Source organism: Bos grunniens, chromosome 9, assembly GCF_055505025.1.
Source record: "Bos grunniens cultivar Pamir isolate PY7600 chromosome 9, Bosgru_T2T1.0, whole genome shotgun sequence".
NCBI lineage: Eukaryota > Metazoa > Chordata > Mammalia > Artiodactyla > Bovidae > Bos > Bos grunniens.
In genome coordinates, this window is record NC_141173.1 from 39,368,790 (window position 1) to 39,391,881 (window position 23,092).

The 23,092-nt window shown below is 44.4% G+C and overlaps 1 long non-coding RNA gene across 3 annotated transcripts in view; it reads right to left on the bottom strand.

Annotated features, from left to right (window-relative positions):
* Nucleotides 1–23,092, bottom strand: part of LOC147365822 (uncharacterized) — an 87,422-nt gene that overhangs the window by 42,044 nt on the left and 22,286 nt on the right. Inside the window, exon 3 of one of the 3 annotated variants that reach the window (XR_015132832.1) lies at nt 10,293–11,047. The exons of the other annotated variants lie outside the window; for them this stretch is intronic. This is a non-coding gene — a long non-coding RNA (uncharacterized LOC147365822). Of the gene's footprint in view, nt 1–10,292; nt 11,048–23,092 lie in introns of those variants that run through there. 3 annotated transcript variants of the gene reach the window in all.

The window sequence follows — 23,092 nt, forward strand, 5'->3', positions numbered from 1 at the left end:
GCTCAGTCGTGTTTGACTCTTCGTGACTCCATGGACTGCAGCCTACCAGGCTCCTCTGTCCATGGGATTTTCCAGGCAAGAGTACTGGAGTGGGGTGCCAAGTCTCTACCCCAGTACAAAATGCGCTTCCCAGGTGGTGCTAGTGGTAAAGAACTCGCCTGTCGATGCAGGAGAATAAGAGTCACGGGTTTGACCACAGGGTGAGGAAGATCCCCTGGAGGAGGGCATGGCAACCCACTCCAGTATTCTTGCCTGGAGAATCCCATGGACAGAGAAGTCTGGTGGGTTACAGACCATGGGGTCACAAAGAGTCGGACATGAAGCAACTTAGCATTCACAAACAATACAAAATAAACAGCTTAGAGTTTGGGAAAAGATGAAATCATATATAGAAAAGAAAAAAAGGAAAAGAGTCTAGTGGATTTAAAAAAAAAAACTTAAAACATTTTTTCCTTGCTCAGTAAAACTTTATAATGGGGGGAGAAATGTAGCATTTGGCTCATTTATCCTGAGTACAAAAGGATTCCAAGGTAAATAATCTCATTAGAAGAAGCTTTCCAGCTCACGCTTGTTCATTCATTCAGAAGAGCATGCGAGCTCTCTAGCAAACTGGTTTTGTGGCATTCTCAGGTAAGGAGGTCACGTGGGCACCTGCAGACCTTTCCAAGTGTGAGTCTGGCTTTGGTGGAGTTGTTTGTGGGCCACATGAAGGCAATGCAGGTGGCCTTCTGAGGTTCAGATGGGAGTGAGGAGAGAAGCTGGCTTCGGGCACTGGAGGGCTTGGAAACCTGACAGCCTCAGCACCGGGTGCTGTTTTTAGATCCCACTTCAGTCTTACTGACATGATGAATGCTGAGCAAAATAAGACCCTAAAGGAAGGCACCCAGTTTAACCATTAAATGCAGCAGAGAATAATAATTAAAAGCTCTTCTCCTTGAGGGCCACCTTTACTCAGTTGGTTGCACCTCTTAACTTCCAGCTAGAAATTCAACTTTTAGTACTTGAGGAGCAGAGGGAATGCCTTTGGATTTTATTATTTTTCATAACTTGGGATTTTAAAATAAAGAGATCTAAATTTGTTTCGGGTTCAAGATTGCTTTTTGTTTTAAAGTTTCCAAATTGAAATACCATAGAAATTTAGACTGCCTGGGGGCTTGTGAAATCATGGAGAAGTGCCATCTCAAATAGACGTTGTGGTATCATCCCCCCACCTCCCAAGCTGAGGCGAGGGATAACCTGCTGCATGCGTGGCCTTCTCTCCAAGAGAGGCAGCCACAGAAGGAAAAGTGGCTGTCCTTGTGGTCTGCTTCAGTTTGAGGAATAGAGACCCACTGGAGACAAGTCAAATAAAGGAGACTTTATTGTGGGAGTACATGAGAAATGAAAAAGAAACGGGTTCCAAGGACATCCGAGAAGAAAGGCTGTAATAGAGCTAGTTCTCAGAAGTGCTGAGGGGAGGTCCTGGCTTCAAGGACACTCAGTGAACCCCAGAGGTAAGAATTAATGGATCTTTGCTCCAAAAACTTCAAGATTGGCCAAAACCCATGTCAGATGATGTCACCCCGCTGCCCAAAATGCTCCAGGAACTCCCCCTCTCACTCGGAGTGAAGACAAAGTTCTTGCCACAACCATAGACTCTATGTGATTCTCATGCCCTGCTTCCCTCACCCATTGCTTCCCCCTCAGTCACTCTGCTGGGGCCACGCTGCCCACTTTGTGGTCCTCAACACGCCAGGAACACTCCTGCCTCAAGGACACTGCCCTTACTGTTCCCTCTGCCTGGATGCTCATCCCCTGACACCTGCTGTTGTGTCTTCCAGATCTCTGCTCACATGTCACCTTCTCTGTGAGTCCTTCTCAACCCCAGTACTTCCTGTTCAACCTGTCTGTATTCTTTTTAAAATTTGGGGTTATGAAAGAAATTCTGTAAATTTTATTTATTTACTTTTGGCCCGGCTGGGTCTTTGTGGCTGTGCTTTTAGGCTCCTCTGTAGAGGCAGTGCTTGGGCTGCTCATTGAGGTGGCTTCTCTCGTTGCACAGCATGGGCTGTAGGGCATGTGAGCTTCAGTAGTTGTGACTCGTGGGCTCAGTAGTCGTGGCTCCTGGGCTCTGGAGCACAGGCTCAATAGTTGTGGCACCTGGGCTTGGTTGCTCCACGGCACGTGGGATCTTCCTGGACCAGGGATCAAACCCGTGTCTCCTGCATTGGCAGGCAGATTCTTTACCACTGAGCCACCAGGGAAGCCCCAAGGGTTATGAAGGATTTTAAACATACTCGAAAACTGGATAATGAATCCCACCATCAAATAGATGTCTCCATTTTGCTGATCTTGTTTCTTGTTTACCAAGCTTTCGTTTTTCCCCCTGCAGTATTTCCAAACCTCTCCAGCACTGTCACCAATATGTATATGTCTTATTCTCTTGGCTATTTTATGTCTCTCCCACTTGAACGTCAGCTCCCCGATGGCTGGGGTGTTTGTCTGCTTTGCTCACTGCTTTCTCACCAGCGCCTGCCAGAGTACCTGGTGCATGGTGGATGCTCACTCACTATGGCTGAATGATATAATGAAGCTGGTACACCACAATGCCACGTGTTTTCTTCCCTGCAATCTCCCCCACCATCTGACCTGCACCCAAACGCCCCAGGCACCCCTACTCTGACTCCACCCAGTGTGTGTCAGCCACAGCAGCCACCTGACCCCCTCCCAGACTCTCAGGAGTTCCCAAGTCACAGAGGCAAAACCAGACTGCTGGAGCTCTCTGTGCGCCACGTCACAGTATCCTGGCAAGGCTGTGAATTAACTTCCCCAGGGTCTTCTGATTACTGCTGGTCATGTGACACAAAACTGGGCCCCCAACAGGTGGGGCATTTCCCTTAGAAAGGGGTGTGAGTGAATGGCATCTCTTCCACAGTAAATTGTTACCAAGTGTGATGAGATTAGGCTAGGTTTCTTCTTATGTGAATGAATAAATCTCCTGGAGAGCCTCTGGTTATTCCAGCTATCCCTGGAGTTACTGTGCATCCCATATAGAAGCTACTTTTCACCAAGCTCCACCTGAGAGGGGAGAAAGGCTGCAGAGGGAACAGCTTGCCTCAGTTTAGTCTCTTCCATCACTTTCAAGACTGTCAACTGGCAAAGACCTTCAGGCATCAGACACTCTCCAATTAGACCATCAATAAAAGCCAGGGGGTGTTACCAGCCATGATGACACGTTAGGAACTGGAAGGACCAGAAATGCACTAGTGCCCCGGCAGCCACAACTTGGATGGCTTGCCAAGTGCTCCTTACCCAGTGTTTTCAGTCTACCTGCCAATGGGGTGTGACTCCCTCCTGGGTCAACTCCTATGTGACCAGGCCAGGGCAGACCCAAAAGAGAGCCTCACCACATCAAAGCATATCCCAGGGCTGTTGCATTCATTTTGGCAAAGACTTTATTTTCCCCGGGGCTGGGTGGCCCTGAGACCTCTCCTCCACCTGACTGCTGCTTAGGAAGACTTGGAGGGCCACCTGGTTTTCAAAGTCATCTTATGAGGTTGTAGAGACTCAGGAGCTATGAGTCCCCATTCAGATTCAAAATTTTAAATTAACAGTATTTCCTCTATTGGATATTGGATATTTTAGCAATAGGTGTTGACTGAGACCTCACATGGGCATAGGCTTTTTCTAGATACTTTGAAGATTAGAATCTATATCCATCTGGTGCTGCCTGGAACAGCCTTCCTGCAATTAAATTACTGAAATATTTCTGTATGATTTAATAAGTAGCCAGTGCCCTAAGCACCCCCTCTCCAAAGTCCCCAGCCATCTCAGCCCCTCCTCCCAGACTTCTGGACCTTGGCATGACTCAGGATGAAAGGGTTAATGCTGGCCCACAGGGACCACAGGTATCTGTAGTGATGGCTCAGCACCTGTGCTATGAGGGCATGCATGCTAAGTCCCTTCAGTCATGTCCGACTCTTCGAGCCCCATGGACTATACCCTGCCAGGCTCCTCTGTCCATGGGATTCTCCAAGCAAGAATACTGGAGTGAGTTGCCATGCCCTCCATCAGGGGATCTTCCCAACCCTGAGATCGAACCCACGTCTCTTATGTCTCCTCTATGGGAAGCCCAGCTGTGCTATACCAATTGTTAAATACTCTATCATCTCTCTCCTATCCCCCTGACTTGCACATCTCACTTCTAAGGTAGAAACAACCACCACCACCACCCTCATTTTAGACATTTTTATCCTTCCTAATCTATAAAGAGGAAGCTTCCCTGGTGGCTCAGCAGTAAAGAATCTGTCTGCAATGCAGGAGACGTGGGTTCAATCCCTGGGTTGGGAAGATCCCCTGGAGGAGGAAATGGCAACCCACTCCAGTATACTTGCCTGGGAAATCCCATGGACAGAAGAGCCTGGCGGGCTACAGCCCATGGGGTCGAAAAAGAGTCAGACATGACTGAGCAACTGAACAACAACAAATTAATAGAGAAGGATGCAATGGGATTGGGGTTGGACCAAGTCCTAATCCCACACGAAGGCAGGGCAGCCAGAAACAGAATCGGTCATCCAAGTGGCGATGCTATAAACATTTTCCTCTGCTTTGGACATTTCTCCACCAGAAAGATATCCACAGGGAGAGGAACTTCTGTCTGATTTGTACACTGCTGTATCCTAGCACCCAGAACAGTGCTTGGCACACACACACACACACACCCCAAAACACTCAATAAGTCAATATAGCTCCTGAATGAAGGCATGGATTCCCTGCTCTGATGGTTCAGTTATTGCCTCACTTGACAAAACTGGGAGAATCTAAAGCTTTTCAGTACTTCACAATTTAGATTTTTTTGGAATTATTCAATCTCTTCAACTTTGAGGCCCAGAGGAAGCACATTCACCATGCTGACCATTGCCAAAGTCCCCACATCCACGGCCATGTGATGCTGGCAATCTGTGATCTGTAAAGGCATTCTGGTCTTTCCAAGACACTTTGTCATTTCCAGAAAATTAGCCTCACACATGACACCATGTTGACTGGTTAAACAGAAGCCGCTCCAGGATCTGAGCCGGGGCAGGGGAGACAGAGAGAGGAGGGCCATCATGTAGTCATGGCCCTGTGACAGCCACACCATGGTCATTGTGGCTTGTTGTGGCAAGGTGCTCCCAAGGAGTGGAGCGGGGTCCGGCCAGAAGGTAGAGGGGCTGGCGGCAGGCCTCTGAGACCCAGGTTAATTGAGCTCACACTCTCTAGCCTCTGAATAAAGCCACTCTGGAGAGTGAAAAAGTCCTGGGTTTTGTTCACTAAGATGTCCCTCATCCCCTACCCACTGCCCCGCGGTGCTCCCTGGGGACGTGTTTTTTGTCAGCAAGTTCTCTGTGGGGTTTGAATGGTGAAGGGGTGAAGTCTCTGAAGGAAAATTTGAAACCTGTGACATTTGAGAGTCAGCTCTCCTCACTGTTGACAAAACTGTAGGGGAGCGTCGGCCTCGGAACCCCTCCCAGAGGCAAATCCACACGTCCCTCTTGATGTTACTTTGGAATTCGTTTAGAGACCAGCGTGGCTCCCACTGCATATTCTCCAACGCGAGCTGTGCTCCCTGGGGCCCGAGTTCTCAGGTGGCTGTTATCTGTCTACCTCCATCCTAATCATGACATTCATGGCCCAGCTGGCCCAGCGTCACTGTGACACTTTGCTTTTAACCCCTTTCATCCCTGCATTGCCAAGCAGTTTGCAAACATTAATTAATACCCTCTTGCAGAGTAGCAAGTTTCATTATCCCTGTTTCAAGGTTTGAGGAATCGAGTCACCACAGGCTATGACCCACGGGCCACAGGCTGAGTCAGGATGAGAGGGAGAGTCTAAATTCCTGGCCACCAACCACCCACACCACTGGCTGGCCCCATGCTCACGGCCAGGCATGTATTATTTGAAGCTGCTCGCTACAACCCACACCTTCTCTGAGGCCACAGAGAGCAAGGATGTGGCAGCCCAGGAGGGGCGGAGAACAGGAGATAGCAGTGGTGGAACGCACATCAGACGGCATCTGAGGCCCCAGACATAGTCAAGAAAGTGGGCCTGAGGTGGAAGTTTTCTCTCATGAACATCAGACCACAACGCCTCAGCTCACTCCCCGAGCCTTTCAGATATCTCACCATCCAGACTTGGTCCCTGCCTCACTAGATACAGCCTCAGTTCTTATGTCAACACCTCAATCCCATGCCATCCCTTCTGGAAACACCTCCATTCCCACTGTACCCTCTCCTGCTGACAGTCCTTGATGTGAGCAAAACGTGTCCCTTGCCTTCCTGAGAGAGACAGTTCTCACATTCTCTCCATATTCATCCTCAGCAACAGAGATGTTGCAGGAAGGAGCCCCCACTAATGTGGCAAAGCCACTGATTTCCTTTCTCACCCATCCCCTGTTCCCACAGACACTCCTAGGGCAGTTCTCTTCCAACAAACCCTCACACCCACACTCCTTTGCCTTGAAGGCCTGGCCCTCCAGCTCACCTTCTGTATATGGAATCTCTGACAGTCCCTAGAAAAGGAAGCCAGGAACCCACTCTACTAGAAACCAGCTCTCGGGGATATGACAGCATGTAGAGGGAGCACAGGGATGCCTAAGAAAGCACCTTGCTTGGAAGCTGGGTTCCTAGCTGTTGCAAACAAGGACCCTTTTTCTCCCCCAGAAGGAGGAGAAATGCAATGCAGTGGAGTCCTGATGAGTTTTCATCCATAAAGAGGCAGTGTGGTGCAGTGGCCAGGGGAATATGTTACAGAGCCCGACTGAGAGCAAGCCCTGGTTCCACTGCGACCAGCGTGAGACACGTACCTTTCCTCATCACTCAGGGCTGCAATTTACTCTTCTGCAAACTGGCTAAAATCGTACCCCCTCCTCAGGATTGTGATGATAAATGAATGACTTGAGGCATCTAAGCGCTTCCTTGGTGGCTCAGTGGTAAAGAATTCTCCTGCTAATATAGGAGACTTGGGTTCCATCCCTGGGTCAGGAAGATCCCCTGGAGGAGGATATGGTAACCCACTCCAGTATTCTTGCCTGGGAAACCCCATGGACAGAGGAGCCTGGAGGGCTACAGTCCACGGGGTCACAAAGAGTCGGACATGCCTGAGCGACTGAACAAAAACGACAACAAAAAGGCACCCAAAGTTCTTAGAACAGTATTAGTTCTTAATAATTGTCAGAAGCCAACATTTCTTTCTGCAAGTGTGCCGAGTGAGGAGCTGACCCTCCGGGAATCTAGTTGGGGAGACAGACAGATATGCGTTGTGCACTGTGGTCCAGGTGTGATGGGGACACGCACAGGGCACTATGAGTGTGCCTTTGTGTGAATTTGGAAACAATTCTAGCCCTGAAGACACATGCTAAGCAGTGGGACTTGGGCTGGAATTCAGGAGTCTAACTCCTTAGGCAGGTGACATTATGCACTGAGAAACCCGCACAACTATATGTAGTGGAACCTCCAAATAGCATCACCCACCCTGGAGAGGAGAAGGAACAGCATCGCCCACCCTGGAGAGGAGAAGGAACAGCATCGCCCACCCTGGTCAGAGATGGGTTTGGAGAAGTGATGGCTGAATTTATTCTGATCAGGGATTCATTCATCAAAATGGATGGGAGAATCTGAAACTGTATTTGAGGCAGAGACAACAGCATGAACAGAAGCAGAGAGGCAGGAAAGAGCACATTCAATGCAGGAAAGTACCATTAATTGGGCACCAGCTTAAACATGAGGCCAGGAATGGCAGTCCACGTGTTGGGCAGGGGCCAAGCAAGGTAGCAGTGGGCCTGCCACGTGAAGAGCAGCCCAGCAAGCCCAGGGGGAGTGGGTCACAGGGTCAGCTCTTTCCACTGACTCAAGTTACTGACTTGAATGTGATTTCTTTCTCTGTTCTCCTCTGGGATAATAGGGGGTGTTGCTAACACCTGGCACCCTAAGGACCAGTGACCTAACAACGACTTTGGATTCCCATCCTTTCTGGTCATCAAGAGTAGACTGGGACCCTGTGTCAAGACGGAGTCTCTCTAATTTGTTGAGAAATGCTAAATGAAAAGTTGAATTATTTGTACCTTCTCTGCTATACAACTTCCTGTGAAATCCCATGGCACATGCTCACTCAAGTCACTTCAACAAGAGAAGACATGGATACATTCTGAATATAGAATACTGCCAGAACATTGCACAGTTCCACTGAAAATGAAATATACTGTTTCATGGCAATATGGGCATTCTCAACTATAACTCTGCTTTGGAGATTCAACTTCTATTTTGTGTTTTACTAATCAAATACCACAAATAGTGAATATTTATTTTCTCATTGTGCAATCTGCAAACGCAGAGTAGATGGATTTCCAGGGCAGCAATAGGAGTTTATACGCAAAACACAACCCTAGGCCTGAGAACTCCTTATTCCATCTCAACCTAGAATTCAAGTCTCGGCCCAAGTCTCTTCCAATCACTTCATGTAATGATTCAATAACTGTTCAGGGCTAAACTTTTAGAAATCAGAGAAGGACTGGCTTGGCTGGGAGAGCTGGGGAAGGCTTGATCTAAGAGAAGGAATTTCACCTGGCTCTCAGAGATTGAAAGAAGTTTCTTGGGGATTGTACAGGTGATTTTAGACCAAAGAAAGCACAAGGTCATGAAAAAGTCTGGTGTTTCAGAAAGCAGCAAGCCATTCCACCAGGAAGACTGTGATGAAGGGTCAAAATGATAGGAGGGGAGCCATAGCTGTAGGTTGGAACTGGGCTTTGCTGAGTCTTAGAGTCATGTGATCAGGTTTGCTTTTTAGAAAGATATTTCTGTTGGTTTATTAAGGATGGGCCAGAACGCAGTGCAAGTAGAATCAGGGACTCCATAGATGGAGTCATTGCCACCCCCCACCCCCCGCAGAGTGAACAGTGGTGATGGCCTGAACTAACATAACACAGTGTGGGTATTTCTGAGGTAGAAGTCTCTAGCTTTATGACTAACTAGGAAAGCGAAAGAGAGGAAGAATTCAAGAATGACTGAAATTTCTAACTTGGGAAACTGAGGAGGCAGTGACACTGTGAATTAAGATCAAGAATAGGTGATGGAGAAAAGGGTTCCATCTGAGATGTATTCATTTTGAGGTGACATAAGGCGGTCCAACTGAAAGTGTCGAGTTGGTCACTGGAAATATGTGCCTAAGCTTAGAAGAAAGAACAGGACTGGAAATAGGAATCCAGAAAGTACTGTGACTTTAGCCATATGTACTTGCCCACAATTGATCACATTTTACCTACAAAAATAGCAGTTTCATTGGGGAGAATACTTTATATTCACATATATTGAATAAGAGGGGAGAATCCCAAGGATAGGGTATTATTTGGGAGACACTGGCTTCCAAGAGTGGGCAGAGAAGGAGAAATTGTGAAGAAAATTGCCAAGGATTGGTGGAAGTTAGCAACATGGGGGAAACTGAAGAAGGAGGAATGGTGGAGAAGCCAGAGTAGGATTGCTTCTCAGAAAGGAGTGGTTTTCCAACAGCCTCAAAGAGCACAGAGGATGCAAGCTAGGAGGCCAAAAAACAGGCCTGAGTCTGGCATTTGGGAGGTGACTATACCTCAGTGGGAATTTCAGCTGAATGATGAGATAAGAAGTTGAAAAGGAATGGCTGGCAACAAGGTTTTGTTTATACGCGTTGTTTTTTAGGGGTTTCTTTGGTGGCTCAGGCGGTAAAAAATCCACCTGCAACGTGGGAGACCCAGGTTCAAACCCTGGATGGGGAAGATCCCCTGGAGAAGGGAATGGCTACCCACTCTAGTATTCTTCCCTGGAGAATTCCATGGACAGAGGAGGTTTAGGAAGACTCGTGTATATTTGTATGTGAAAAGAAGCCAGAGAAAAGTAAGTAATTAAAGATATAGGCCAGGAGAAACGGAGAGTGGGCCCTGGACGGGACACAGGGATAGACGTGGATGCATGGGGGGAGGTTTGCTTCAGGCAGAGGGACTGAAAGCTTTGTGTCCCTACCATCGTGTGTATTTCTAGCCACGAACTCAGACAGATCATACTTATTAGTGCTATTATGTTGTCATGGGACAAAAATCCTTCTCAAAGAGAAAGATGGAAGAGATTTTAATTACCAAAACTTCCTTCAGAGATGGGTTGCAATGCCTTTGATGTATTCTTGGGCACACCCACCTCACCTCACAGGCTGAAGCATCCCCACTAAGCCCTTTCCGCTGGCCATCATGGGCCTGCCGTCACACGAAGAGCCACCTCCTAAGAAACCTTAAAAGAAGCACTTAGGTTGTTTGGCCAGAACTGAAGAGGGTATCTGAGTTCACTGGTTGTCAGTCTCTGAGGAGATGTTTGGACATCTCTCCTGGCCCTGGAACCAAGGGTCCTGACTCCTATCACTGAGAAGGGTTGGAGCAAAGGGCTTCCCTTTGGTTCCAGTGCTTAACAAAAAGAGAAATTAATCACCCAGGCAAGTTGTTTTTTTGTTTTTTTTTTTAATGATGGATCACAAGCATAGATGCTGTCTTAAAATTCCCAGCTAATCCTGTCCTGGTTCTCATCACTTTAAGACCAAAGTGCTAGGATTATGTTGTAGTCATCTAACTAGAACAGTAGAAGAAACAGAATTAGAAACACAAGACTCCTCGACCATGGAAGTTAAGAAGTTAAAAAACCCAGCAGGCCAGCCCTCTAACAAAAGAGCCTGAAACCCATTAAGTAAGGGGCTCAAGTTGCCAGCTGTGTTGCCCACAGATAGGGACCTTGGAGGAGAAGGCAATGGCAACCCACTCCAGTACTCTTGCCTGGAAAATCCCAGGGACAGAGGAGCCTGGTGGGCTGCAGTCCATGGGGTCGCTAAGAGCCAGACACGACTGAGCAAATTCACTTTCACTTTTCACTTTCGTGCATTGGAGAAGGAAATGGCAACCCACTCCAGTGTTCTCGCTTGGAGAATCCCAGGGACGGGGGAGCCTGGTGGGCTGCCGTCTATGGGGTTGCAGAGTCGGACACGACTGAAGCGACTTAGCAGCAGTAGCAGCAGCAGCAGGGACCTTGGAGAAAGAATGTGACATCTTGGTAAAAAAGAGGACCAGGTGAGAGACCTGGAAGGTTCCCACTAAACCCTCAGACGTAACCCACAGAGCACGTACAGGAGTCCTAATTGTCAACTTACAGCAGTCTCTAGTACAAGAAACCTATCCATTTTAATAGATGCTCAATAAACATGCCTCTAACAAATGAGCAAGTGAATGAATGAGTTCTACTGCCAGGTAATTATACTGTTTTTCTGAATATGAGTTTAGCTTGTCTTAGTGCTTCTGCATGCATGAGAAAGAAAATGAGGGAAGTTTTCTTACTATCAGTTTCTAGTCTAACATGACGAAACCAGTTTCTTTTTTTTATTTTAAAGACACAGATCTTCAGTCTATGCTTGCGTGTATGCATAGATACATACACACACACACACAGTGAGGGGTGGGAGTGTAGGCATGGGTAAGACTATGGCTTAGAGTAAGATGATCTCAGATTCTGAAAGATTATGAGAATGCTAACACAATTTTACATCTAGTAACATCAAGGGGATTTGTACCAGCCTTTTGAGATAAATAAAACAGTAATAAAATTTTTCCAGCATCCAAAGAAATTTTGACTTTAGCTCTTGCCTTTTGTTCCCTTCAGATGCCTTCTTTTTATTCTATAATCTTCCATGTGTTCTTACATTGTGAAGTGATTTTTGTTGCTATGGAAACCACAGGGTTGGCATAAAGCTCAAATACGATGTTAACTTATAAAGTGATTGAAATGTGTCCCATGGTCTGACAAAAAGCATTTGGAGGAATTCTCATACCCTAATATGGTCATGTGCCCATATAAAACACATATCTGGGAATATACCTTTTCTTCTAATGGGCGGACCCTTGGGTGGGCCAACATGATTAATGAATAAATGTCTTTTAGATGCTACTCTGAATGAGAATATAGCTTGGTTAGGAAATTCCAGGTATATAAAATCACATTAATTATGATTTATAGCATATGGAGTTTATCCTTCACATGCAAAGCTCTGCCTTGTTTACAAAGCACTTAAGTCCTAGCTTTCTGAAAGAGCTTCCCTGGAAATATTTGACAAGAACACATCAACCATCTAAGGGGGACTTTTTTTTTAGGTAACTTCCTGCCTGAAGGCAAAAGATAAAGACGCTCACCTCTTGGAGTCTTTTCCAGGCCAATGAAAGCCAGTTCTCCCACTGGAGATCTTGCTCTGCTTCTTAGGCCGAGTTCTGCCTCCAGACTAACACATATGTTTCTGATGTCATCTTCTGGCTTTGAGTCTCTAAATGATTCAGTGACAGTGGAATCTGCGCTAATACTCTGAAATCACTTATTACTCTGATAACTAGAGGAAGCCTGGGAAACCCACAACCAAAAACCCTACCTAGTTTATTTGAGGAAGAGCCCCAACTCTGTAAGAGCTGTTGGACAACCAAGACAGAAGTAGAATAGAAGGCAGTTAAAAAAAATTTTTTTAAAAAGAGGGCCAGCTACTCTGCTCACTGCCCTCCCACACTCCCCACGACCCCCGCCAGCTACCCGTCCCTCCGCCTAGTCACTTGTGGGTGTATCATCACAACAGCGCTCTGGAGAACATTCTGTTGGGTAATAAGAAAGCATAATTATATGCTTCAGAGCTGGTGAGGTTTTCTCCTATTTTCAAAACAATGAATATCCTGTGGAAAGATAGCGCCACTTGTGAGTAAGCTGAGATGCCTTTCCTTGAACACGCAGACAGTGGTTGGAAAGAGAGACCGGAGGACAGCCCTATTTCCGTTTTTATTCCTCGGAAAACCTAACCGCCTTGTTTCGTGGCACCCCCAGGAACAAATGTCTCTGTAAACATAATCAGAAGTGTAACATCTGCAAAAGAAAAATGTATATTCATCTCTCTCTCGCTCGCTTTCCTTACACTGAGTAGCCTATCTAGTGCTGAGAGAAATGTGGAGATATTTATTAGTGCACACCATGCAAAACTCAAGACTGACCTCCACAAAGCACTGTATTTACTCTTTCATATCGTCTTATTCCCTGGTAGCTCAGAGGTAAAGAATCTGCCCACAATGCAGGGTTCGATCCCTGGGTTTGGAAGATTCCCCTGGAGAAGGGAATGGCAACCCATTCCAGTGTTCTTGCCCAGAGAATCCCATGGACAGAGGAGCCTGGCAGGTTACAGTCCATGGGGTCACAAAGAGTTGGACATGACTGGGCTACTAGCACTTTAACTTTGTTATTGCTCACTTTAGATATCATCAATGAAGAGGTGGGAGCTGTTTTAAGTGACACAGTAGTCTTGAGGGTTTGGAAACAGAGTAAAGCTCCATGGATGTGCAGTAATGTATGGTTTTCAGAAGCAGAGGTTTTTCCCTGCAATTATCACACCAGCACTTTCCAAGTCCAGCAGAACCTCAGGGAGAACAGTTATCAGTGGGGCTAACATTTCCAAAATGTTAATCCTTGTAACTCCTCTGTTTGCTAAACATTGACACCTGATTCCACAGATAAGAAAACCCAGAACCAAAGAGAGTCATAGATGTGCATATCTCAGGGACCCTGTTTGGACCAGACTTCCGGGGCCCAGGCTATTTTCTTACCATTAAATCAGAATGTCCTTCAGAAAAGGCTGTGTTGTTTCTAAAATATCATGTAAGTGTGGTTGTTTGTGTCACAGCCCACCATGCTCTCGGTTCCACTCAGATTGCCCTGCACAGTACATGCTCTCAAATGAAAACATCACACCCTTGCTTTTATAAGGCTTGGGTCAAGTTCCTTTGACCATATGGACTCTGTCTGTAGCATGGAAATGAAGATTGCCCATAGCTGTCAGAATATGTCATCCCTCAAGAGGAGGCCAAGCTCTGTGGGGCCCACACCACCAGCCACTACCCCTCACTGGACCACAGCCTCATGGAGTTTCTGCGGCAGGCACTAAGGACTTGATTTCTTTTATTTTGGTGGTGGTCTGGGAAACAGTCTTGCTTCCTGAAAATCTGTTCTTTGGCAGTAAACACCAAACTTAAGGGGCTGAGTCACTTTTCCTCATCCAACTTTGTGTTTTGCTTCTTAGGCAAGCGGGAAATTTTGGAAAGCCCAATTTTATGAGTGTGCAAGTGTGTGTGGTATATGTGTGACCTTGGAAAGGAGGAGAGGAAGAAGAAAAAAAAAATATATATATATATACACGCTAGAGTTAATTTCCAGAAGATAATTCATGTCCTTAGTCTGTGGCCTTGAAGACTGTCATCTTATTAGCACAAATAGGCAAGAATTTTTTTTTTAATAGGAAAAAAAACCCTTCAGTTGTGTGGGAAAATCTCTTCAGCAAATGGAACACATCTCTTCCAGACCTCAGATCCTTCATTACCAAGTATCTTCCTTTTCTCACCATTGGACCCATTCACTGGTGGGGAAACAAATGCCAAGAGTTTCCCAATAGCACCAAGGAGGGATTCTGAAATGGAAATCTGGACCATTACGGGAAACTCTTGAACAAAGCCTAGCCTGCCTTACTGGAAGGCTATGAGGGGTTTCTTTGCCTAGTTAAGGAGTTACCAGGGCTGAGCCCTGAACAGCATGATGCTGTGTCTTCTCTGTTCTGGCTCTGAGCCTCCAGATGTAGGAATTCAGAGACGTTGTTCGCTAAACTTTTTAACCTCTCACTTGATTGACACCACTTTCTATATCTGAAACCAGACCACAAGAATAGGACTACATTAGTAGGTACCAATCATTTCCATTTTGTCCCAAGAGCAGAACACACATTTATTTGGGAAACTTTAATGGGACATGTTGATAGGGACACAGTGAGAGACCCGCTGATCTCTTTAGCATCTGAGTCTTGCTTTCCACAAATAGTCAGTTAATCTACATGCATATGAAACTTCTTCAATGTGATTTGAATCATGCAGACACTTTAGGGAGACAAAAACTGTAAAGACTCTTCACACTGATAAGCTAGCAGAGATTAGCATTGATTCACATGTGAATGAATAGCTAAAAACACAAAGGGAACCAGAGTGAGATGTCATAACTCATGAGGGTATAAGCATACAATATTTTAATCTTTTATTTATTCATTCATTCAGCAAATATTAAGTTGGCACCTATTAATATCATGTGTCAGGCACTATTCAAGGTGCCAGGAATAGAGCAGAGAACAGAACAGATAAGAATCTCAGTTTGCATAGTTATTACCCAAGAATACAGCAAGTCAGATGATAAAAAGTAAAACACAGAGAGATAAATTGTGTCAGGTGGAGATGAGTGATATGGAGCAAAATGAAGCAAGAAAAGCAAGGTAGAATGAGAGGTATGTGTGTGGGGTGAGGAGTTTGAAATTTAAACATTGTTGGGCAAGCCTCATGGAGAAGATGACAGCTGAGCAGAATCCTGAAAGCAATATAGGAAGGAGCCACAGTCAAACAAGAGCAAGGAAGACCATGCCAGACAGAGGGAATAGCAAGTGCAGATGTCCTGTGATGGGGTGTCACCCACATGTGTGGTTTTCAGTTTCAGTTCAGTCACTCAGTCGTGTCCGACTCTTTGCGACCTCATGAACCGCAGCACGCCAGGCCTCCCTGTTCAACGCCAACTCCCAGAGTCCACCCAAACTCATGTCCATAGTGTCAGTGATGCCGTCCAACCATCTCATTCTCTGTCGTCCCCTTCTCCTCCTACCCTCAATCTTTCCCAGCATCAAGGTCTTTTCAAATGAGTCAGCTCTTCGCATGAGGTGGCCAAAGGATTGGAGTTTCAGCTTCAACATCAGTCCTTCCAATGAACACCCAGGACTGATCTCCTTTAGGATGGACTGGTTGGATCTCCTTGCAGTCCAAGGGACTCTCAAGAGTCTTCTCCAACATGTGTGGTTGGAGCAAAGCAAATACAAGGAAAGTATAAAAGAAGACTTTAGAGAGCTATGGGCTGGGCAGGGTATGAGCCAGATTATGGAGGGTCATTTAAAGGACGTGATCTTCCTTCTAAAATGGGGAGTCAGTGGAGAGTTCATTTTATTTTGCTTGCTACTCACTAACGTGGGCAACCTTAGGCAAATCAATTATCTATTCTGAACCTTAGGTTCTTCATCTGTCAAATGGGGACAGTAATAGAATAACAGTACCTACACTAAGCATGGTTGTAAAGATTTTCTTTATTTTGGTAAAGTGAAAGTCATTCAGTCATGTTCAACTATTTGTGACCCCATGGACTCTAGCCCACCTGGCTCTTCTGTCCATGGAATTCTCCAGGCAAGAATACTGGAATGGGTTGCCATTCTCTTCTCCAGGGGAAAATATACACAACAATGGTTAAAATGATTAATTTTACATTAAGTGTACAGTTAAGTGGTATTAAGTACATTCACCTTGCTGTTCAACTATCACCACTATCCATCTCCAGAACTTTCTCATCAATACAAATTGAAACTCTGTACCAATTAAACAATAACTCCCCATTCCCTCTAAGCCCCTGGCAACCATTGCTCTACTTTCAGCCTTTTGATCTTGCTATTCTTGTACCTTATATAAATGGAATCATACAAGAATTATCCTTTTGTGACTGGCTTATCTCATTAAGTACAACGTTCTCAAGGTTCATCTACATTGCTTCATGTGCCAAAATGTTCATCCTTTTTAAGACTGAGTAATATTCCATTGTCTGTATATGCCACATTTTGTTTATACATTCTTCTATTGATGGGCACATGTTGATTCCTCTTTTTGGCTATTCTGAGTAATTCTTCTATGAATAGGGCTGTACAAATATCTCTGAATTTCTGTTTTCAATTCTTTTGGTTATATAAATACCTGGAAATGGAATTGCTAGATCATATGGCAACTCCATGTTTGATTTTTTAAATTTATTTATTTTAATTGGAGGCTAATTACTTTACAATATTGTAGTGGTTTTTGCTATACATTGACATGAATCAGTCACGGGTGTACATGTGTCCCCCATCCTGAACCCCCTTGCACCTCCCTCCCCATCCCATCCCTCAGGGTCATCCCAGTGCACCAGCCCTGAGCACCTTGTCTCATGAATCGAACCTGGACTGGCGATCTGTTTCACATATGATAATATACATGTTTCAATGCTATTCTCTCAAATCATCCCACCCTTACCTTCTCCCACAGAGTCCAAAAGTCTGTTCTTTACATCTATGTTTCTTTTGCTATCTTACATATAGGGTCATCGTTACCATCTTTCTAAATTCCATATATATGCGTTAAATATACTGTATTAGTGTTTTTCCTTCTATGTTTAATTTTTTGAAGAATCACCATAATGGTTTCATAGCAGCTGCATTATTTTACATTCCCACCGCCTATGCACAAGGGTTCTAATTTCTCCACATCCTCACCAACACTTGCTATTTTCTGTGTGTGTGTGTGTGTGTATGTATATTTTTATTAATAATAGTCATCCTAATGGTTGTGAAGTGGTATCTCATGCTTTTGATTTAGAGTTCCCTAATTACCAATGAGGGCTTCCCAGGTGGCTCAGTGGTGAAGGATCCACCTACCAATGCAGGAGACTTGGATTCAAACCCTGCATTGGAAAGATTCCCTGGAGAAGAAAATGTCAACTCATTTCAGTATTGTTTCATGGAGAATTCCATGGACAGAAGAGCCTGGCAGGATATAGTCCGTGGAGTTGAAAAAGAGTTAGACACAACTTAGTGACTAAATAACAACAGCAGCAAAGGTTAGTGATGTTGAACACCTTTTCATGTTTACCAGCCATTTGTCATCTTCTTGGGGAAAACAGCTATAAGTCCTTTGACTCTTTTTCAATGGGGCTCTTTGTTTTTTTTGCTGTCAAGTTGTAAGTGTTATTTATATGTTCTGGAGATCAATACTATTTCAGATATATGATTTGCAAATATTGTCCCCTGTTTTGGAAATTACTTCTTTACTCTCTTAATAATGCTTTTCATGTCCGAAAGATTTTAATTTTGGTGGATTCTAATTTATCAATTTTTTCTTTTGATCCCTCTGCTTTTGGTATCATATACAAAATACCATTGCCAAATCCAACACTGTGAAGCATTCCTTCTCTGTCTTCTTCTAAGAGTTTTATAGTGTTAGCTCTTATGTTTAGGCCTTTGATCTATTTTAAGTTAATTTTTGTATATGGTGTGAGATAAGGTCATTGGAAAGTCTTGAAGAGAGGAGAAACATGATCTGGCTTCCATTCTTTAAATACTATTCTGGCGGCCATGTTGGGGCCAGGGTGCTGCCAGCTGTGCTTTATTCAATCCTCTCATACAAAAGGTGGATTTTCAAACAACATCTCAACATGATTTTATAACTTTTCAGTCATGTCTTTGTTCAACAATTGTCTAAGTAATTGGATACTACTTTTGCATGAGTGTGTGCATAGCTTCTACCTCACCCCCAAACAAAAATCCTAACCTATCACATGGGAAATAAGTACTTTCCTCTATATTCATATTACACTCATTATTATTTAATGCAAATATTCACTGGCTGCCTACTACAAGCCAGGCACTTTCCTAGGTTGAGGAGATATAGTGGTAAGAAAGGCAGACCCTGTATTCATGAAGCATACATTCTGGTCTTGCATTAAAAAATTGGCCTAATGACTAAATGGTCCTCATATCCAGTGATTACAAAAAGAATGATTAAATCAACTATTTAAAAAAACGACACTTTTTATTCTCAGTAATACCCAAAATCAGTTGAGACATCAAAACCAAACAATATCAATACAATTCATAGAAAACTGTGCTACTTAAACACAGATGTTTATTTTTTTCTGTGGCCACAGTCAAGTTGCCATATCCATAGATTCATACAGTCCTCAGTTCAGTTCAGTTCAGTAGCTTAGTCATGTCCGACTCTTTGTGACCCCATGAATCGCAGCACGCCAGGCCTCCCTGTCCATCACCAACTCCCAGAGTTCACTCAGACTCACATCCATCGAGTCGGTGATGCCATCCAGCCATCTCATCCTCTGTCATCCCCTTCTCCTCCTGCCCTCAATCCCTCCCAGCATCAGAGTCTTTTCCAATGAGTCAACTCTTCGCATGAGGTGGCCAAAGGATTGGAGTTTCAGGTTCAACATCAGTCCTTCCAATGAACACCCAGGACTGATCTCCTTTAGGATGGACTGGTTGGATCTCCTTGCAGTCCAAGGGACTCTCAAGAGTCTTCTCCAACACCACAGTTCAAAAGCCTCAATTCTTTGGCACTCAGCTTTCTTCACAGTCCAACTCTCACATCCATACATGACCACAGGAAAAACCATAGCCTTGACTAGACGGACCTTTGTTGGCAAAGTAATGTCTCAGCTTTTGAATATGCTATCTAGGTTGGTCACAACTTTCCTTCCAAGGAGTAAGCGTCTTTTAATTTCATGGCTGCAGTCACCATCTGCAGTCATTTTGGAGCCCCAAAACATAAAGTCTGACACTGTTTCCACTGTTTCCCTATGTATTTGCCATGAAGTGATGGGACCGGATGCCATGATCTTCGTTTTCTGAATGTTGAGCTTTAAGCCAACTTTTTCACTCTCCTCTTTCACTTTCATCAAGAGGCCCTTTAGTTCTTCTTCACTTTCTGCCATAAGGGTGGTGTCATCTGCATATCTGAGGTTATTGATATTTCTCCCTGCAATCTTGATTACAGCTTGTGCTTCTTCCAGCCCAGTGTTTCTCATGATGTACTCTGCATAGAAGTTAAATAAGCAGGGTGACAATATACAGTCCTACTTTGTTTTAAATTTAGAACCTACTATGTGCCACACACTGCTCTGGGAGCTGAATAAATAAGACTGAAGTGAAAGCTGATGTGAGAGAAGAGAGCAGAGGACAGATGGCGGAGGGCCATATAGACCCCAAGAATGAGTACACCTGCTTGGAACATTGTCCAGGGTTCAATGATTTTGGGTGTGTTCTACAGCATGGTGTGGTGGCTCTTAACCCAACTGCGCATAACTACCTAGGATTCTTTTAAATGCCAATTCTTGGTTCCACTCTCAGAGATCCTAACTTAGCTGATCTGAAGTGGGGCCAGACCATCACTAACTTTTTCAATTTTACACGTTTTATTTTGTATTGGCGTATAGCTGATTAACGATTTGTGGTAGTTTCAGGTGAACAGCGAAGGGACTCAGCCATACACATCACGTATCCATCCTCCCTGAAACTTCTGTCCCATCTAGGCTGGCACGTAACATTAAGCAGAGTTCCATTGCTATACAGTAGGTCTTTGTTGGTTATCCATTTTAAATATAGCACTGTGTACATGACCTCCCCAAAGTTCCTAACTATCCCTGTCCCCCAGCAACCATAAGTTCATTTTCTAAGTCTGTGAATCTCTTTCTTGTTTTGTAAGTAAGTTCATTTGTATCATTTCTTTTTAGTTTCCACACATAAGGGATGTCATATGATATTTCTCCTTCTCTGTCTGACTTTCTTCACTCACTATGATACTCTCTAGGTCCATCCACATCGCTACAAATGGCATTATTTCCTTCTTTTGAATGGCTGAGTAATATTCCATCATATATATTTACCACATCTTGTTTATCCATTCTTCTGTCGATGGACATTTACATTGCTTCCTGTCTGGCTGCAGTGAACAGTGCTGCAATGAGTATTGGGAGGCTTGTATCCTTTTGGATCATGTTTTTCTCCAGGTATTTGCCCAGAAGTGGGATTGTGGGGTCATAAGGTAGCTCTATTTTTAGCTTTTTAAGGAACCTCCATATTGTTCTCCATAGTGACTGTACCAATTTACATCCCCACCAACAGTATAGTGGGGTTCCCTTCTCTCCACACTCTCGCCAGCATTCATTGTTTGTGGGTTTTTTGATGACAGCCATTCTGACTGGTGGGCGGTGGGATATTTCATTGTAGTTTTGATTTGAATTTCTCTAATAACTAGTGATGTTGAATGTCTTTTCATGTGCCTTTGAGGCCATCACTATCTTTTAAAGAGATGCTAAAGCTGAAACTCCAGTACTTTGGCCACCTCACGTGAAGAGTTGACTCATTGGAAAAGACTCTGATGCTGGGAGGGATTGGGGGCAGGAGGAGAAGGGGACGACAGAGGATGAGATGGCTGGATGGCATCACTGACTCGTGAGTCTCAGTGAACTCTGGGAGTTGGTGATGGACAGGGAGGCCTGGCGTGCTGCGATTCATGGGGTCGCAGAGTCGGACACGACTGAGTGACTGATCTGATCTGAAGGGATTCTAAAGGGCTTCCCTGGTTGCAAAAGGTTGGACATGACTTAGCAACTAAACAACAAGGGGATTCCAAAACACAGCTAGTTTAGAACCAGTGCTGTGGAACTTTGTGGCTGCATTTAGCTTCTCATCCATGTGTCAAAGAAGCTCAGGGTAACTTTTTTCTCTGAAAACAAACTTCATTGCTCTATTTTTTCCTTATAGCTAAAATAACATCTGCTTACTATAGAATAATGCATAGGAAAGAAAAACATCACCCAGAATCCCACTTTTCAGAGATTTTTTCCACAGACTTTTTGGCGTATTTTTTTTTCGTACATTTATCTGTGCCCTTTGTCCTCACAATGGAATACAACTTCTCTCATATTTAATAATGTACCATAAAAAATCATCCAATGTCAGAACAAAAGACTATTTTGACCCTGCCTGCAGGTAAACATTCAACTCTCTACACACAGAAATGGGATCGTTCTGTTTAGGCAAGTATATTTGCTTGACTCTTAATTTTCAGTTTTTGAAAAGGACCTTAGTGTTAATCTCCACCTGCCTGATCATCCAGTCACATCTCTCTGTCCTTCACCAACAGCAGAGGGTACCCATAACTCAGGGCCTTGCCTTGAATTCTTTCATATCCTTTTCAAAAGCTTGGTTGACAGAGATAAGATCTATAGAGGGTTGCCTGAAGGACACGAGCCTGTTTATTCCTCTTTCTACTCTAAACTGTGTCCTTGCAGCATGCCAGACCTTGGAGGATTGCCGACATTGAGCAGGCTATTTTAACTCCTTGTAAAAATGTGTTTACAGGATTGAACCTCAGCTTTATATCTTCAGTCTTATTGGCATCACAAGAAACAACTCTCTGAAGTTTATCATCATAACTATTATGAAAGTAGACACATTGTTATGCTAGACATCATTTATTTATATTACTCGGTGTTCCTTTTATAAGAATCCACAAAAGTGCTCAGAAAAAGAACTACAGTTTCTATATGTTTCCTTAATCTCACTACTCCTAATTTTTTTTGTCTCTTTTCCTTTGGCTGCCAGGAAGCTCAGTAAAATGGTACCTCAACTAGCAATTATGTATATCCACACTATGCAGTCATACATTTCCTCTTAACTCTGGCTTTATGACATCTCTGTCCTCATCTTCCCTTCACCTATTTTCTCTTCAACTATTGCTAAAATAGTCTTCAACTATTTTTATGTTGGGTGTGTTGTTGAAGTCTTTGTGGGAGAGTAGAAGAGGGAAAGAGAAAACAAGATGGGGAAGATAAAGAGAATGTAAAAGGAAAAAGAGAGAGAAAGAGAATGGTGGGAAGGGAAGAAAAGGCAGGCAGAAAAGCAATAAAGGACAGCATAATAAATAGTGTCAGAGCTGGGCCAGGGGTCTCAAGGGGGAAGAGATCACTTGTGGCTGATGGTTTTGGACACTGATGGCCTGAAGAAGTCAGTGATAGCACAAGCTTTTACAGAGAGCTACCGTCTGCAAGGCCCTCTGCCAGGTACTTTATTTTTTTATGTTTCAGTTTTTTAAACTAATTTGTATTGCAGTATAATTGCTTTACAATGTTGTGTTAGTTTCTACTGCATAGCAAAAGGAGTCAGCCATACATACACACACACCCTCTCCCACTCAGGTCACTTCAGTGCGTTAAGTAGAGCTCCCTACGCCATACAGTATGTTCCCATCAGTCGTCTATGTTCCCTTCTCCCCCTGGAGAGGGAAATGGCAACCAATGCCAGTATTCTTGCCTGGGAAATCCCATGGACAGAGGAGCCTGGCGGGCTGCTGTCCATAGAGTCAGACACAACTGAGAGACGGAGCACA